The 17,819-nt window shown below is 47.6% G+C and overlaps 1 protein-coding gene across 2 annotated transcripts in view; it reads left to right on the plus strand.

Annotated features, from left to right (window-relative positions):
* The first annotated feature begins 11,647 nt into the window (after positions 1-11,647).
* The window catches only part of REV1 (REV1 DNA directed polymerase), a 62,700-nt gene continuing 56,528 nt past the window's right edge, over positions 11,648-17,819 (plus strand). For both annotated transcript variants that reach the window (XM_037376015.1, XM_037376016.1), the window contains exon 1: positions 11,648-11,835. The gene's annotated coding sequence lies outside the window, so the exon portion shown is untranslated. The remainder of the gene's footprint in view (positions 11,836-17,819) is intronic.

The following is a 17,819-nucleotide window of genomic DNA, read 5'->3' on the forward strand; positions in this document are numbered from 1 at the left end:
ATATTTACTTCACGTGCCTCTCTGATGCCTACACAACCAAGCACACATTTTCTACATAGTTCTGGTAGGCTTACATGCCTGAAACCTATTTAATTGCAGTTTAAATGCTTACATCCCCTTTTGCAGGCACACATGCTTCTCGTTTTCACCTCCTTCCCTAGCCTTGTAAACTACCTACTGACCTCAGATTCAGCCTGTTGCTGTCCCATCTTGTCAAAAGCCGCAGCCCAACAACTCTCCTCTGTCTTAATAAGCCAACTTATTTTCATGGCATGGAAATCCTGAGCAGGATCAAGAGGGCAGGGCAAATTCACCTTCCCCCCTGCTCCCTTTATTGTGGTCTGGGGGAACGCAGATTCATGATGGTTTGCTTATGTGCAAGGATTGATCTTTCCATTAGCAGACAGATACAGTTCAGGAACCTTCACAAACTGAATCCAAATAAAAACAAACCATGAAACACTGGGGAGGGATTCTTCCCCCAAACCATTTTGCTATTTTTATGTCAGCTTCTACTGTCCTGCTTGCTCCACAGGACAGTTCCATGTACTGTAATTGTGCATCACTCTCTTGACTCACTCATATGTTCCTGAAGCTGTATTCACCCTTAGCTAACTCAATTAAGTCAGAAGGTAACCCTCTTTTTCTTGTGCAGCAGCTTATGAAGTTTCTGCTCTCTGCTCAGTACCACTTCCTTAATTTTTATAATCTCATAGCACTATGAGTATTGTCTGGTAACTGTAGTGATCATTACTATAATTTTAAAGTCTCTTTAAGGTCTCTTTGACCCCTCAGAATGAGCCTCTTAACTTTGCCTCAGAACTGAAATCATCGAAACCATTAGTTTAGTTGCTTTATAATGCACCTTTCTCCAAACATAACCTTCCTGAGACAGTGACCCATGCTCCATGCAGTATTCTGGAGGGGCCTAATAACCATCTTCTAGAGGATGGTATTGCCTCTTCCATGGTGCATTATAGCTCACTGTTCCATCAGTCTAGTGTCTTGTTTGCCTTTTTTATTGCAGCTGTGCACTGAAGTGACGGTTTCTATGGGGTTTTTTTTCCACAGTAACCCCTTCCTCTGTCTGTGCAGTGTGCTGGATGTTACACCCATTCCCTACATTTGCTCTTTGTTCCCAGACTAATTACTTTTCATTTTCTATACCAAGCAGCATTTGCCATCTGCTGGCTCATCAACTAAATGATCCAAATCCCTTTTGAATCCGCTTGCATTGTTCCTTATCGCTCTCTGTGCTTCCAGTTTTACCATCCAACCAGTGGAGATTTCACACACACAGAGCTCAGCTGAGGCACAGAAGCAGAGACACAGGAATCCACAGGATCTTCTCACACCTTGGGCAGAGCATCCCACCTGGATTTGCCACTTGCTGAATTCATATAGAAAAGAAGGGTTAGCTCTGGCAAAAATTAGGCTCACATATGCTTCAGGCTGCTTGAGATAAAGGATGGCTTTAAGCCCAGGTCCTGCGCTGGAGGACAGTGCAAGGCATGGTCTTACAACATGGATCCCAAAGATTGCAGATGGGCTGCTGCAGCTTTCAGACACCCCATCTGGTGTCTCCACACCAAGTTACAGCACGTACTGCACTCCCCACCTCACAGCTCTCACTACTAGTACTGGAAGGAGAGGCACGTGCCACGTGTCCTCCTCGCACTTGTGTCCTGTTTGTGTGTGTGTGTGTCTGCACATGTGTGCACATGGGCAAAGGGGAAAAGGAAAGAGGAACGTGGAAACAAAGTGAGACTCCACCCATATAGAAACCACTGTAGCCCCACAGGCAAAAATATAAATGCAAAATATAAAGTGCAATTTCTGAAAATCTAGCACAAAGAACTTGTTCTGAATCCCCTCAGGAAACGCCCCATGCATGGAAGGCCAGGTGTGTGTGGAAGAAGCAGCGGTCAGCTGGGGACACTCACTCTTTTCCCAGCTCTGAGCACCAGAATAGTAAGCAGGGTTTATGGGCACGTCTTACGTGCTGACGTATGTGCCACATGGCATTCTCTTGGAAACTCTATTCTGTCTTAGCAACAGCAAGCCTGACTTGCTGGTCTATTGTTTTTGCCTTATTTGGTTTGTCATTGAAGGAAAAAAACATCTCAGATTACCCAGAGTGAGCAATCTTTTGGATGATCTTTTCTGGTCTTCCCTTGAAAGCACGGCACACACTTGAGGCCTTAGCAGTTGCCTACCCAAGATACGTTCAAGTAAGAGACGTGCATTGACTTTTCTGGATACCAGGTTCAGATAGATCGGGCTTGATTTCAAACAACATTTGCTGCTCCCATTTATAGTGGTTTTACATGGTGATTTGAATTAGGAGCCCAAAACAATAGATAAACTTTTAATAAGCTACAAATGTCAGAGGAAATAATTTGTGCTACACCTTTCCCAGGCAGGAAACCAGCACACCCAGCCTAACTAACTTGCCTTTGGCTATAATTCTGATTGGAGATACTACATGTTATGCCAAACGTTCCACACACCTAAAATCAGCTGAGGTTATAGGTGCTCAGCATTTCTGAAAAACAATTTTTACCTCTATTTGAGCATGGAAAAATCAGTATTCACTCCATACTACATTTATATCCTTTGTTCTTCTAGGACAGAGTAGTAGGAAACAAGTTTCGCTAATCCATGGTAGCATTCTGTTGCTCTTTATTAATATGTAAGCCAGAGGAATTCATCACAGGCATGAGTGGAAAGATTTTTCTTAGTCTTAGGTCTCTAAGACGATAATAAAACACCAAGCCAAATTTCACTTAGTTTCACATCTGAAGATTTTGCATTCTGGGAGAACAGTGACGGCCAATATTCAGCCTTTTTTAACAAATAAAAATCCTGCAATCTGGTTTAGACCTGATCCTGTACATCACAGCTGTACGATTTGTGCAGCATGCAGCATCACAGAACTGCCTGGAATTCAGGAGTGTGATCTGAACATGCATCTGTAATGTTATTCGATTCACTGGAACTCTTGAAAACCTCCTCTACCACAACATTTAGACACAACCCAGCATCTCAGTCTTGCTTTCCCTTCTGGCAAATTTGCATCCAGTGAAAGAAAGACAGAAATCTTGCAAAAAGGGATGGACTCAAACATTCCCTCAATGAAAGTGTAATTTTCTCTATCATCTCATCATCTGAAGCAACTGAAATTCTCTCCAAGGGCATTGCAGAGGCTTCTGCCTACATGCAAAAAACGCCGCAACCCTGTCTTGATCAGTCTCTTCCTCTGGCTCACAAACATTCTCCAGATCTTTTCCTACCTCTAGTCTCAGCACAAGCTTTTTTTCTTTTCTACTACTTCCTGCTACTAGCATTCATGCCATTTCATCCTGCTGACACGCTGTCCTCTTTTCCCCATGTTCCACATGTCCCACATTCTACTTGTTTATCCCTTCCTTAAGTATTAGATCCCTTCAGTCTCTCTCTGGGACTCCACACTGGGCTGAGACAGAGCAGGCCAGACCAAGGCTTTCTCAGGAGCTGTCAGCGTGTTTCCCAGCAGCCCAGAACAGCCAAAGGATAAAGTGGTCCCTATTGCCCCTAATGCACCTTTGATGCGCTGAGACTTGCAGGATTCATAGGAGTATCCAGAGCTGAGTTTGAAGATGCTGTCTTACCGAGTTTTTCTCATTTCAGACTCATTAATTTCTCCCACAGCACATTTCCTAGGTAGCCATTATATGTGATATTTGGATTTTTAGCAAAGACATTTGTTTTGCCTTATCCAATTGTTTCTTTCCTCTCTAACACTTTCTTTTTCTGTATTTTTTTCAATAAAACAGACAGGTTCTGATCCTGTAGCCCATAATCCAGCCTCATGTAAGAAGACTGTGATGCATGGCAGAAAAGTGAGAAGAATATAAGACACTGACTTTTATGAGTAAGATTCATCTTCTTTAATATCAAAATAAAAAAAAAATAATATCATGGACCTTTACATATGAGCTAGTCACCCTAGGGTCTCTTTGTAGTCAGCAGAGACAGGTACATTCAAGGTTAGCTCAGCTGTAGGTACCTAAATTAGAAGAAATCAATTCAATTCTTCATTTCTGGTTCCAATAGCATCTTCTATGTCAGCATTCACTAAATCCACCACATCCACTTCACTGGTGTCAATGGCATTTTTCAACACTTGAATTCTTGGAGACACCGCAAGACATATCATGCAAAAATACAGCAGAGTGCAGCTCTGTCTTCCAAATTACCCCAGCATCCTTCCCGGCTGTTAACTGCAAGCTGCAATAGAATCTCTGTAACTTGTTTTTGCAGATATGGCACACACCATTATTCAGGTATCTTGAACCCTGAGAGACAGAACAAAGGTATTGACTAATTTTCACCACTGAAAAGCTGAGCCCTTCTACAGCTTTTTACAGAAAGAAGCCCAGCAATAAAGCCTTGCCATCTGTGCAGAGAGAAGAGAATATGTAAGCTTGTTTGAATGCTGCCGATGGCATCCATTAAATCCCTGGACATAAGGGGGGGGGGGGGGGGGGGGGCGGGAACCCACCAAAACCCACAACACTCTTTGCAGCACTGAACAGCAGTAAAATGTATGGATTTCCGTATAACTGAGAACTCAAACAAATCTGAAAAGACACTGACTCCAAGTAGAAAAAGGGAAAAAAAGAACAGGGATAACTGACCTTGTAACAAGAAAAACCCTTCCCCTGCCTTAACACAAATACAGACTACCTGGAGTTTACATTTCAGAGAGTAAGAACCCTCCTCCTGTGCAACTTGTAAACCAGGCTGAGAGGGACCTGCGAAGTCCTGCAGTCAGCAAGGAGTCCATCTGCTTGGTCACTGTGAAGAGATCCATGTTTCTGAATACAGAGAAACTGGGGAGTTAGGTGAGAGACACAGCTTTAGATTTCTTTATATTATTGTGATCCAATACGCCTACCTAGGATTTTGATGTTGGTCTGGGGTTTTTTCCAATTGCCTAACAGTGACTTTGTTGTTCTGGATCGACCATCCTGTGTTGTAGCAAGCACCTGCTTTTGGCAAAAATCCCTAAGAACATTTGTGTCCAACAACGCTCCAAGCTCGGTTGGAAATTATGAAGAAACTATAACAAGAAACACAGCAAATGAAATGAAGGGATCCATCTCGACTTCTCTTTGAAGTAGGGACACAGCACTTATAATCAATAACTGAATATTAGCCTAGGAAGACTATGAAAAGAAAAGGTCAACGGCATAAAGGCACACATTATATTAGATCTATATATAGATATTGTAATATTACCTAACGATATCTTTTGAGTACTGAGTCATGGTTTCAAATTCATTGAAAACAGGGCTGCAGGTGGCAATCCACTCATGTATATTTGCTCTTCACAAAACCAATTTTGCATTGAGGGAGCTGCTGAAACAGAGATGCCTGAGCCCTATCAGGATGATGTAGAAATCTTTGCAGATGTGCAATTTTCATCTAAAATAAGTTCCACTGCAGTGGCCTGGAGTGCTTCAGCACACAATCACCCAAAATAAAACTTATTTTTATATAGTCTTCCCAGTTCCATGGGCAGATGCAGCTCTGACACAGGACTAGGGGAGGACTCTTCACCATTCAGCTATGACCACAGAATCTGCACCAGTTAGAGAGTGTTGTACTCATCAGTGGTAATGAGTAAGGGGAGGAGAGGACTGAGGGACCTTTAGACCCTTCAGTAAATCCACACTTTGTGTAAAATAGGCCTGATGCACTGGTCCATTCTGGCCACTTTTGCACAACTCCAAAATGAGTACTGGAGAGTACAGCAGGTTGGTAAAACAAAACATCAGGACAGGCTCACGTGCCAGCATTTTCACTCTTCTTCATTGGGCAGGTTGAAAACACAGAACTATCTGTTGGTGACACCTTTCCCTTTGACCACTGGTCTCGTGGACTGCAGCAGTAACATAACAGCCATACTGCTCCATCATTAGCAAAATGCCTTGTGCGAATTGTTGGCTCTGTTTTTTTTTCCAACAGCCTTTTCAGGTTTGTCTGTTTTTCATAATTGTTTTGCTTCCCACCATTTTTTACCTAGATCTTTGCTCTTGTCTTGGGAGTTCCTTCTGTGCAAAGAACCCCACAGCCATTTCCCCTAATGCCAGGCCCAAATGCAGGTTGCTGCTCTCTGCAAGTTTTAGTTTTATGTTGTTCCATCCATTCAGAACCGTTCTTAGCAACGTGGTCAGAAAAAGAAGAAAAGAAAAAAAATATTTGCAAGCGTGGATTATCCTGCAGAGGTTTTTCAGGGTTTTTTGGTTTTTGGGTTTTTTTCTGTGATGTTCAAAAATCATGCAAGAGGGACAGGGATTTCTATCCCTGGCTAGAAATCTTCCTTAGCTTCTTTCACCCTTGAAAGAGCAAGAGTAGCTCTGCTTAGCAGACCTGATTAATTACGATTGTAATAAAACATCTATTCCACCTAAAAATATCTGGCTGCATTGTGTTTTAGGAGCTAAAGAAAACTGGCATCGTGGTGAAAAAGTACGTGTGCACAGCAATGAGCACATTAATGCTAGACCCAAACGCTGCAGATGAGCTTTTACAACAGCCGTTTCACTGGTTACCATGAAACAATAGTGCTCGGTCAGGAAACTACCGCAATAATCCTGCAGCTTTTGCATGTCAACGTTTAGGGCACCGCTACAGTAGTAGGCTGCGTTGCTACAGCATTGCAGGAGTTGTGCCATGTGTCTACGTCGTTCATAATTACCCCGACCCTGCGAGAGACGCGCGGAACCGCAGATGAGCACGTACTCCCCCTTCCCTCCGGCGGCCCGGCCGGCCGAGCCTTCACCGGCGGGGGGCCACGGGCTGCTCAGCGGGGCCGTTTAGCCGTAACCTCGCAGCACGGCTGCGGGACCCCGCGGGACCGGCCGCCCCCGGCTCCCCCCGCCCTGCCCCCCGAGCGGGGCCCGGCAGCGCCTCCGCAGCCCGGGCTGCGGCCGCCCCGCCGCGCACCGCGGGAGCGAGCCGGGGGACGCCGCGCCGGGGGAGGGGCGGCCCCGGGGCGGGGCGGGCTGCGCCCGCAATGCAGCACCGCCTCGCCGGGAGACGCCGGCGGAGCGGCTGCGCCTCCCCGTGCGGTGCCGGTGCCGCCGCCGCGGGTGGCTCCCGGCGGGAGCGGTTCTCCGGGACGGAGCAGGCCCCGGACCCCCGCGCCCATCCGCTCCCCGGGGGTCGGCTTGGCCGGCGGTGGGAGCCGGCGCGCCCTTAGCCGGGGTAACCCCGCCAGCTGCGGGCTGCGGGCACCGGGCTGGTGCGGGAGGGGAAGGGGGGGTGTGCACGCGTGTTTGCGTAGAACAGCACCGCGCTGGCGGCCGCAGCCTGCGCGACGCACGGGGTGTCGCCTTGGGGGTGCTGGGGGCAAGCCCGCACGTCTGCAGAAAGCAGCGTCCCGTAGCTCCGGCTAGAAAAATACCCGGGGGCGCGGCTGGGCGCGCTGTATCAAGCTGCTGAACTACAGGGCTGAACCAACCGGTATTACAGAGTCCAGAGAGCCCAGCCAACACCTCCAGGTGAATTCAGTGTCTCCTATTCTCACCTCCTTGCTGCCCCCCCCCCCCCCCCCCCCCCAAAAAAAAAGCACTTCTGCATTTAGTGCTGAAAACAGAACTCGAGTTGGGGAGTCCCCTGCCTGGCATGAATTCTGGCAGGTCACTCTTCCAACAGGTCCTTGATGAGAACTAGAGAGTGAGCAGTAAGGCTATGCCTGCTGTACGACAAGGAAGAAGTCCCTCAGCTGTCACGTCGCAGCCTGTCTCAATTGGTTGTTTGCTTGTCGGGCAACTGCTGCAGAGCAAGAGCTACAGAAGCTGCAAGCCAGTGACTGGTATGGAAAAACAGCGAGCAGGAACTGGTCGCCAGCTTCCCATTGTCAAGCCTCTCCATTTGGAGATGGGATGAAGGTGGCAAGCCTTCTTTTATTGCATGCTCAGCTTGGCTCTAGTACTAGAGTCAAGCAATTGACAGGGCTTTTGCCCTTAAACTTAACTCCCTGCAGACCAGCAAAATGGTGATGCAATAGCCAGTGCTACATTTTTTCCTTTCTCTGTGGAACAGCTAAAGATTGGCTGGCTGTTGGCCCCCATGTTTAGATGTGCTCCAGCAGCGCAAGATCACTCTGGGAAATGCACGAGACTAGAAGGAACAGACAGAAGTATCAGCGTGGGGAGAGATCTTCCGTTTGTGGCATTACATGCCTCTTCTGACAAGAGACCCAGAGCTGTTCTGTGTTTGTGACAGCCGCCTTCAGAGGCCACAGCAGCCATGACCACTGCTCCATCACGTCTCCCACATTAGGCTGCAAGTAGCATGACACTGAGCCTCTCATATTTCACCTGGAAATTCCTTTGTGCTGAAGTTACTGAAATTACATCAGGCGTACTTTTTGTAAGTTGGAGCAGATTTTGACTCAGCAAGTGGAATTTATAGGTTAAGGTTGCTCAATGATAATGCTTACCTTATTGAGATGCCCCAGCTAAGATCGTAGCCCCGCTGAACAGAGGCCTGTAGACAAGTGTCTCCCTCCTCCACCCCAGATTTGATTCCAGACTCAGTGAAGACAGCAAGAATACTTTTACTGAAGTCAGCATGCTTTCAGCCAGGCTTCACCCTGTAAATATTTACCAATGAATAAGCATATGACCCGGTTCCCAATCTGGCAGCTTACAGCCCAAGATGTTTCTCTGTCAGCTCACGAGTCTGCTGGTGCAGATGCACTGCACCATGAGGGCTTTACAAGACATAAAAGATAATTTATGCCTGTTAATATTTGGCCCTTTTCCTAAACTTTCCTATTTTAATCCTCTTTTTAACATTGATTCCTTTCCTTTTTCTGTTTCCTCTTAAACTAATATTGGCCCATTTTAACTAATTGTATGTAATCTTTGCTGAAAGTATAATATGGCTACTTCAGGCTTTTTCACTGTTAACTCTTACCCCCAGCTTTACTTCACAAAACAAAATAGTTGTCCCCACATGCCTCTCTAACTAACTGTTGGTTCCTCTTATAATTTGCTTATATGTCAGCTTCTATTTAAAAATAAAATATAATCATTGACTAACCATTTTAAAGCTGTTCTTGCTAACCTAAATTAATCCCTATTCCACTTGTCTTTCTGCCTTTTTGCTCCACAACTGCCCCCTAGAGAAATAGCTCTGTAAGGAAAAAATAATACACACATCCAGTCATGCCATACTTTTAACAGTTAGTTTGCTCCAGACTGGCAATTGGTAGAGGCATTTCTCAGCAATCTGGAAAATGCTGGGCCAGTGAAATGGATATATTTTAGATAACATAACTTTTCTGAACAACGTATTTTTCAGAAGCTTTTTTTTTCCCCCCAGGTAATATAACTGCTGATGAAAATTAGAAAGTGGCTAGCCACAATATCTCCAAAATTTGACAGGTTAAAGCTGGTCAAAACTCTAGTTGGTGCTTCCCTCTGGCAGGGAACACCCACATTTTGAAGAGGAGTTTCACTAAAATACTGAGTGAAAGTCAAATATTTGGGGTTTTCTCATGAAGGTGTTATGAAGTTTCCTATAAATATTTTTCTAAGTGAAATGAAGAAATGACACCCTGGTTAAAACAGCTGATGATCAACTAACCGAGGTAGACCTGAATTTGAATTTTCCTTACCCTACCTGAAAACCTTGAGCAGTATGTAACTAGCTATAAGGGAAAGTCTGGACCTTCATAAAGATCTTGGTTTTATCACACAGTGAAGAACACAAAAATTCTTGAAATTGTAACATTTTTCACAGGCCAGGACAACTGTTCCTCTGCTCTGGCAATGCAGGTGGAGAAAGGAAGGTTCCAGGCAAGTGCTTTTCTTACAGAGACAGGCAGGTATAGCTTCATCCCTGGAACTAAGTCCGTGTGGGTAGACTAATGCGCTTCTAGCCAAACTGGAAGTTTGCCTGATATCAATGGGGACACCTAGCAGATCTATCTAAGCGGATACAGTTGTAGGACTGCAACTATTTTCTGTTTATAAAACAAGTTGCATGTAACAGAATTAGAACAGGTAACTCAGTAACAATTTTTCTGTAAGTAGCACAACTAAGGCCTGGTCTCTTAAGGATTTGTGTCTTACTTCCCCATACCACACTAATGCCCACTTTCCTATACAAGGATCCCCCACCTACCCTGTATCTTCCCCCACACGTGGTCCTTCCTGCCTCCCCACAGAGACACTTCACAGCATCCCCAGTTCTCTCCCATGAGCTGTAACTGGGGAAGAACTGGAGAAGGGCCCACACATGTGGTGACCGGTTTGCACAGGAGCATGCTGGCTCAGCACCCGAGTTACCCTGGGCTCTCATGCTGCCTCACTGCTGCTCTTTCTAACAGAACCTGTAACCCTTCACGTTGCGGAGGCCGAGAAGCCTCTGTCAAACGGAGCTGAAACAGCTGCTGGATTGTAAAGTTACCAGGGAAGAGCAGGTGGCACCGCTGCACTTCTCTTAGAAGCCTGCATAATTAAAAATGCAGAATCACATGCCAGGAGCCAGCGGGCGTTATTCCTGTATCCAGCGAGCGGGGGAACAAGCAGCCCCTTTTCCGTGGGAGAAACCCCCTCCAGCGCGCGGCTGCTGCGGCCTGAACCCGGCCCAGCCCCAGGGCCCAGGGCAGGGCCAGGCCTGGGCCGTAACGCCCCCCCGCCATCCCCTACACGGACCCCGGCGCGGAGGGGGCCGCTGCAGGGGCGGCATAGCGCAGGCCCCTCCGGAGGGCCCGGCCGAGGGGCGGCTGGGGGGCACCCGCCATACGCGCCGCCGCCACAGCCCGACTCGCGTCTTTCCCGCCCGCTTCCTCCCTGGGCGGCGGCCCCGGAAGGGGGGGGGGTGCTGCCGCCGCCGGAGGCAGGGGCTCCCCCCGCCGCTGTGGCGCGGCCCGGCCGCAGGCAGGCGGGTTGTGCCCGTGCCGGGGGCAGCGCTCCCACCGCCCCGCAGCCGCCCGCCCTCACGGCTCCTGCCCGCCGCCGCCGGCTGCGCTCACGGGAGCCGCGGCCGCACTGCGGGCGGACACGCGCGCCCCTCGCTTCTGCCGGCCAGGCAGCCGGCCGGTGGCTACCGCGGCCCCTGCCGTTGGGAGGGCCGGGATACAGCGGGCACAAGGGTCGTCTCCGCTCCCGTCGCGTCCCGCTGTGACATGTCTGCCCGCGCCGCCGCTGCATCGGCTTCCACCCCCTTCCCTGCTCTTGCAGCGCGGCCGTCGGGCCTCCAGGAGGCGCAGCCGCTCCGCGCCCTCCGCAGCCCACCCCGGGCGGGGCGGCGGGGGGGAAGGCCGGAGAGGCGCGCGAGCTGCTCGGCTCGCCCCGCCCCCCTCCGTCACGTGCCCGGCGTGAGAGCTCCCCAGCCCTCTCGGCGGAGCGGCGGCCGCGCCGCACGCGACTTTCCGCGGGGCGCGAGCCGCTAGGGGGCGCCCCGGGGGCGGGCGGGCCGGCCGGCTGGCCTGCCCGGCGCGCGCCGCTTGTTGACCGAGCGGCGGTTGGTGGCGCGAGACTCTCTCGTGACGCGCTCGCAGGAAGGGCGGGGGGAGGAGGGGCTGCTGCTGGGGACACCGAGAGGGGGAGGAGGGGGAGGGAGGGAGGAAGGAAGAGGGGGGAGAGAGAGACGGGAGAGCGCGGCCGGGGCTGGGAGCTGGGGAGGAGGAGGAGGAGGAAGGCGGGCAGGAGGCGGCGGTTGCGTGCGTCCGTGCCGCGGGGGGGGAGACGCGATGTGAAGCCCTCACACGGCCCGGCAGGGCAGGCGGCGGCGGCGCCCCGGGAATGTGCGTCTGGGACGCGGCGAAAGGTGAGCGGCGGCGGCGGCGGCGGGGGGCTGCCGGGGCGGCCGCCTTCCCCCCCGCGGCGCAGCTGCCCGGGCCCCCGCGGCCGCCCGGCGCTCGCGAGCGCGGCCCCGTGCGCGCGTGCGGGGGGCGGGGGGAGGCCGGGGAGCCCGCGGGCCCGCAGCCCCTGCCCTGCCTCAGCCCCTCCCCGGGCCCGCGGCCTGGGCCTCCCCCCGCCCCCCGCCGCAGCTCTTCCCCGCCGGAGGGGGGGGGGGGGGAGGGGGATAGTGTGGCGCGCGGGGTTATGTAACCGGCGCGGGGGCCTTGCTCAGCCCCGCTCGCCCGCGCGGGGGGGTGTGTGTGCGCGCGGGGGGGGGGGGGTGGAGGGGGCCGGACCCCTGGGCGCGCGCGCGCGCGCGCGCTCTGCAAGTTGCGGAGGGTGTGCCAGGTGTGTGCTGCCGGGGTCGGCCGCCCCCGCTCGCCGCCCTCCCCTCCCCCGCCTCCCGCCGGCTACGGCACCGGGCGGTGCGTGCGCCTGTCACATGGGGCCTGCGCCTCAGACACAACACGGATCGCGGGCAGAGCCGCCGCCGTGCCGCCGGTGTTCTGCCGGCCGAGGGGTCACTGCAGGGAAATGGGCCGGGGGAGGGGCGCGGGGGGCCCGGCCCGGCCCAGCCCTGGCGCAGCCTTGCCCTCGTGCACACACCGCGCGCCCTGGCGCTCGGCCGTAGCAGCGTGCATCCGTGCGGGTTGCCACCGTGTTTGTCACAAGTTGTATTTGCTGAGCAATAGTGCTGGATGTAGCCGCTGTGCTGAAAGGAGGTGGACCTCTGCGTGATGAGTGAGCCTGTGCTTACAAACACGGGGGGACAGATGTGTCCGCTGATGCTTCTTCGCCCCTTCCCTGTCTGATGTTGATGCCTTTTGCCATATACTTACCGTTACTTGACCTGTGATAACTGAGCAAAAATCCCCTGATGGGAGACGCGCGGTAATGGCAGAGATGCACGGTAGTGGCATGTTAACCTTAAGGGAGAGCAAGATAGTATCACAAGCACGTGATTTTTTGATAGAAAATCTGTGTTGTATGCTGTAATGCTCCATTATTTCTGATGCTTTAAAATTGATGTCCAAGCCTTCAAAATGACAGAATACTATGCTCATGTTAATGAGCGATTTTCTTCATGAAGAGATGAGTTGATGTTTGCTCTGCATCTTGATTTAAAAGCCAGGTCCAATCTCAAATTTGATACTGTAGTCCAAAGAACAAAACCCGGGAGATTCTAATTTTGCTATCTGAATTCTTTATTCATTTAGATGCTATTGTTGCTCTGATAGAACTGTTTGAAACAGTTGCCTAATTGCCATTAGTTGCAAGAGGTTATAGTTAAAATTTATTTCTGGTATAGTTCTGTCTAAGGTTTATGACATTTAACACGGAAATCCGAATCTCTGACAAATTCTTTGTCATCTTGTCTCAAGCGTGTAGTTATTACCCGTTCCCACCATATTGGTCTTTTCATTCAGTCCATTTCTTACGCTGGACAGTGTACCAAATCCCTATTAGTAAATAATCCCAAGCTGTCAGACTGGAGGTCATTGGTAGGACAGTATTAGTAGAGGCACAGTGCAGACGCCTGCCTTGTGACTCACTGATGTTTAACTACTTGAAGAAAGATTGTTTTAAAAGTAAAGCTCTAGTAGGGAAAATACATTACCATGTATCAGGCCTTGATAGTAAACTCTTTGTACATTTTTATATGTACAGTATACATGTCTTCAGTACATTATTCAGTAATTGGCCTTTCAAATGTAGCACCAGTCCATCTTTCCGGATAGTACGTACATACTCTTCCTTAGTCACAGCCTGTTCTGATGCAGTGACAGTGTGTTGTAGCCGAGAGCTGATTTTGATGAGTCTTCTCTGATCCCTTGACCCATATATCTTTTTTTTTAAAAGAAGTTTCATGGCAGATTTTCAGTCTTTCTACCATCCCTTTCAGTTGCTAGGGAAATTTTTTAAAAAAAGAATGATTAGAATAAGGAACCTAGTTTTGAGTAGGTAGAAAAAATTAATATGATTACACAGATCTCTTTTAATGAATCAGTTGTTCAGGTCAAGCAGGGAAAGAATAAGTTGCCTGACCCTTCTATGTGCTTTCCCCATTTAATTTGTTAGCTATTGTTTATTTCATGAAGAATGAATTTGTTTGGATTGAACGTTTTTCTGTTTTAATTAAAGGTGTACATTACTGTGACTGAGATCTCTGTCAGCCCTTAGCAGCATGTTTGCCTTGTATAGATACAGCAAGGGAGCTAAATATCCAAATGTTGAAACCCTCCCTCAAGGATACAGTGTAGATTAATTTGGTGATAGTGCTATGTGTTTACCTAAGCATAGCAAAATGAGGAAAAATCGGAAGCAAGTAGAAATGAGGGTGGCCATGGAGTTACGAAGAAATTTGAAAGTAAGAGAGCAAATCTAAGCAAATGGAAAAAAGCATGAGCAATTCTCAAAGGTGTAATATAGTACACTTGTTGAAGTTGGGGTTTTTTTGTCTTCTTCTGAGAGATAAAATTGTGTAGTGCTTCTCCCCAGGAGCAGCTTTGTGCTCTGTTGTGGAAACCAGACAGCATTTTAATTGGAGACACAAAGGTTTTTAGGGAGGAGGGCCTCCCATGTCTGTGGTCTCCCCACTTCTGTGTGTCATGTGGAGTAACTGATGTTGATAAGGCAGAAGTCAGAATTAGGAAACCCTTCTTCTTTCTCACTCTTCAGTGGAAGAGAGGTGAGTAGAACAGCTTTAAATTCTACACTGTGATGGTAACTTCCCTTCCTGTGACTTGTGTTTTCAAAACTAACTGAAGGACTGCTGCTAGTACAGTTAAGGAATCTGTGACCATTAAATTTTATCTGGCAGATAGTTTTACTTTGGTATACCCATAGAAACGATATTTTGTCTTCTGTATTCTTTGGTGGAAACACCTAAGCAGATCATGGTCCCTGAATTTCAGTGTTACCTTTTTGGGAAAGTAATATTTTATTAATTGGGGGTGGGGGTGCGTGGGGCGGGCAGAGCAGAGCAGGGCAGGTGACTCTTCCTATCTCAAAGCTTTGGGTCTCCCAGTTTCCCAATGGGTATTCTACCTATTTAATAGTGCTGAAGCAGGTGGTTTGAAATTTAGTTGTATAAATAAGGTTTAGCCATGTTGTGGTTAACTGTTCTGTGTTGGTTTTGCTTTCTGTCCCCAGCTATCTGTAATTACTTCTAACCAAATCCCAACGTAAGGGAGTTAGTAGTTGTAACCTCCTTATTTGGTTTGCTTGAATTCATGCAGTCCTTTTCAGCTTCTTGATTTATGAAAGTAAATAATCCTGAAAAAGAGAAGGCTAATTTCACTTAGGAGAAGACACTGCTCAGGTACCTTGCAGAGTCATTCTTGCAAATGCAGGTGGATGGGTTTGAATGCCAAACGTCAGCAGTGCAAAGCTGCACAGAGTAGGGTTGAGAAGTGCTCTGGGGTTTGTCCGTATTGACTTTAGAGATTGGCAGTCTTCTGGCAGAGCGTGAGGTATGTAGTGTATTGTGGCAGGATCCTGGGGACTGTTGCTAACTTTTTTTTTTTTTTTTTGTTAGGTTCCAATTGTCAGTGAATATCCAAAGTAAAATAAAGCCCTGTCCACGATGTTCATGACTTCATCTTTTTGAGGTGACTCAGGTCAGCTGTTAGTCCAGTGAGTCAGCATCCTGGACAAATGGTTGTACTCCACTTACATGATTTTGGAAACCTGGGAGCTGTTGCTGTTTAAAAGAAGTCATGAAATTGCTGATAATTCTTACGAATAGGAAAGTCTGTGACCCCATGACATGTAAGGTGGATGGTTAGTGCAGTTTACCAAGTAGAGTGAATGTGTTTTACCATTTTGTGCTTTTGAAAGCGACTCCCTGTTGAAGTAAAGAACTTAAGTAATGGTCTGTATTGAAAGGATACGGTTCCTGGTTTCTGAATCTGCCTGTTGTTTTCAGGAAACATTAGAGCATTGGGAAACTGGAAATACTGGCTTTTCAGTCACTATTTCCTCTGTTTCCATGCTGAAATTACATTATTTGGTAAGCAGTTCTAAGAACTCTCTTGTAAAACAATACTGGATGAGAGGTAGGGGTAATGACTTTTCAGTCTTAATTTCTGGCTGATCAGGAATTTGAAGTTGTAAGTGTTGCCCTTCCATAATGATTTGCGTAACTTCTATGTTGATTTTTTAACTTAAGTTTTACTAGCATCATGTTTGCCTGGGGTAGGCCATTTTTGCTCTGTAGTCTTTTTATATTGATCTGTCTTCACTAGGCAGCAGTGTGACACTGTTACTGTGATGTTAGAGGTACTTGAAATACCAATTTAAAACCACTTCAGGCCAAGGATGCATTTCGTATTTGAGTTTTATTTAGGGATTCTAAAGAACTAGAGCATTTCTGTTTTGTCCTAAGAAATTAGAACTGTATTTTTCCTGGAAAACATGAAAACACTGTGCTCTAGCTTTTCCCTTTCCTCCAAATCCAAAAGGAAAGTTGAGAATATATCGTTGGGTCAGATCAAAAGTTCACCTAGGTGATAGTAAAGAAACATATTGAGATACTTTGGCTTTATATTCTGAGTTCCTGTAGTTCGTTACATTAAAAAAAAAAAAAAAAAAAAGGTTTTTATTCCATTCATCTGTTCAACCCATGCAGACTTTTAGCGTCCTTGGTGTCCTGTGTCAGAGAGTCCACAAAAACCTAGGCAACAGATGAAAAAGTATTTCCATTTGTTTTGATCTGTCCACTTACTAGTTTCATCTCATTCTTCCTAGTCTTGTTGGTCTGAGTTGATGATAAAAGTAATATCCATGGAGTAATGAAAGATGCAGAAAACTTGAACAGAAACTTAAAACTTCAAGGTTAAGCATAGAAGCCCTATCTTGTGAAGATTCTACTTCAAAAAAGATTTTGCAGCTTTGAGAGTTTCAAAGGGAAGTCCAGAAAAACATGGGAACTTGAATACGTAATGTCAGTTGGAATTAAGTAATATCATTTAAAAGCTGCTATGAACAGAAAATCTGCCAGTTTAAATACTGAATCTGTAGTCATCAATACCTTTGCTGGTGAAGTTACTTTGCTGCTGTATGTGTTTAGTGCTGCCTGTATATGAGTAGAGGGGGGTCTTCCTTAATATCTGACATCAGTTACCACTTGAGATTCACACAGTGGCTATCTTATCTTTTTCCCTGAAAAGCCTGTCCCTGATCAGCACCTGCCCAGTGTACATGGATAACATTGAATTGAGCATAAAGCACAACTGCCCTCAACACTTCCAAAAAAAACCCCCAACAGACCCAACACACAAACAAACAAACAAAAAAACCCAGGTAGAGAAGAAGTGGTGCTTTATTATTAGCACCATAGAAAGAGAATTTCCTTTAGGTGATTTACAGTCCATTCACTGATGCTATTGAGAGTCCTAATTCCTATACAAGAAGATACACTTCTTATTGTGATTTTAATGGATTTTATTCTGGAATCTAGCATTTAGAAACTGGCATAAAGACTGAGTGTGCCAAGTCCTCTTGGGGTTGAAACTCCAAAAGAATCTTAAGTGCAGAAGAGAAGTAATGAAGCCAGTTGCTGAAGTCTGCTGAAACTTCCCAGTGTATTGTGGCAATAAGAACATTGTATCAAAGAGGTAATATTTAAACTAAAAAGTGGATTGAGCTACATGGTTGAATATAGCAGTGAAAATTTATGAAGAAGAGCCACTCATCACTGAGGAATTGTGAAGGAGGGGCGGGAAGCTTTACCAGAAAATGCAGAAATGTTGAAACTGAAGCCAGAGTCTTCTGTGAGAAGAAGAATTGTTGAAAAAGAAAACCAAGTTGAGCCACTGCTTGTGACAAGCTCTAAATGGACTGTAGCTGCTACTGAGCATTATTCCTAGAGGGGAATGAAACATTGACAGTTGGTCTCAAATTGCATCT

Source organism: Falco rusticolus, chromosome 2, assembly GCF_015220075.1.
Source record: "Falco rusticolus isolate bFalRus1 chromosome 2, bFalRus1.pri, whole genome shotgun sequence".
In the NCBI taxonomy this organism is placed as follows: Eukaryota; Metazoa; Chordata; class Aves; order Falconiformes; family Falconidae; genus Falco; species Falco rusticolus.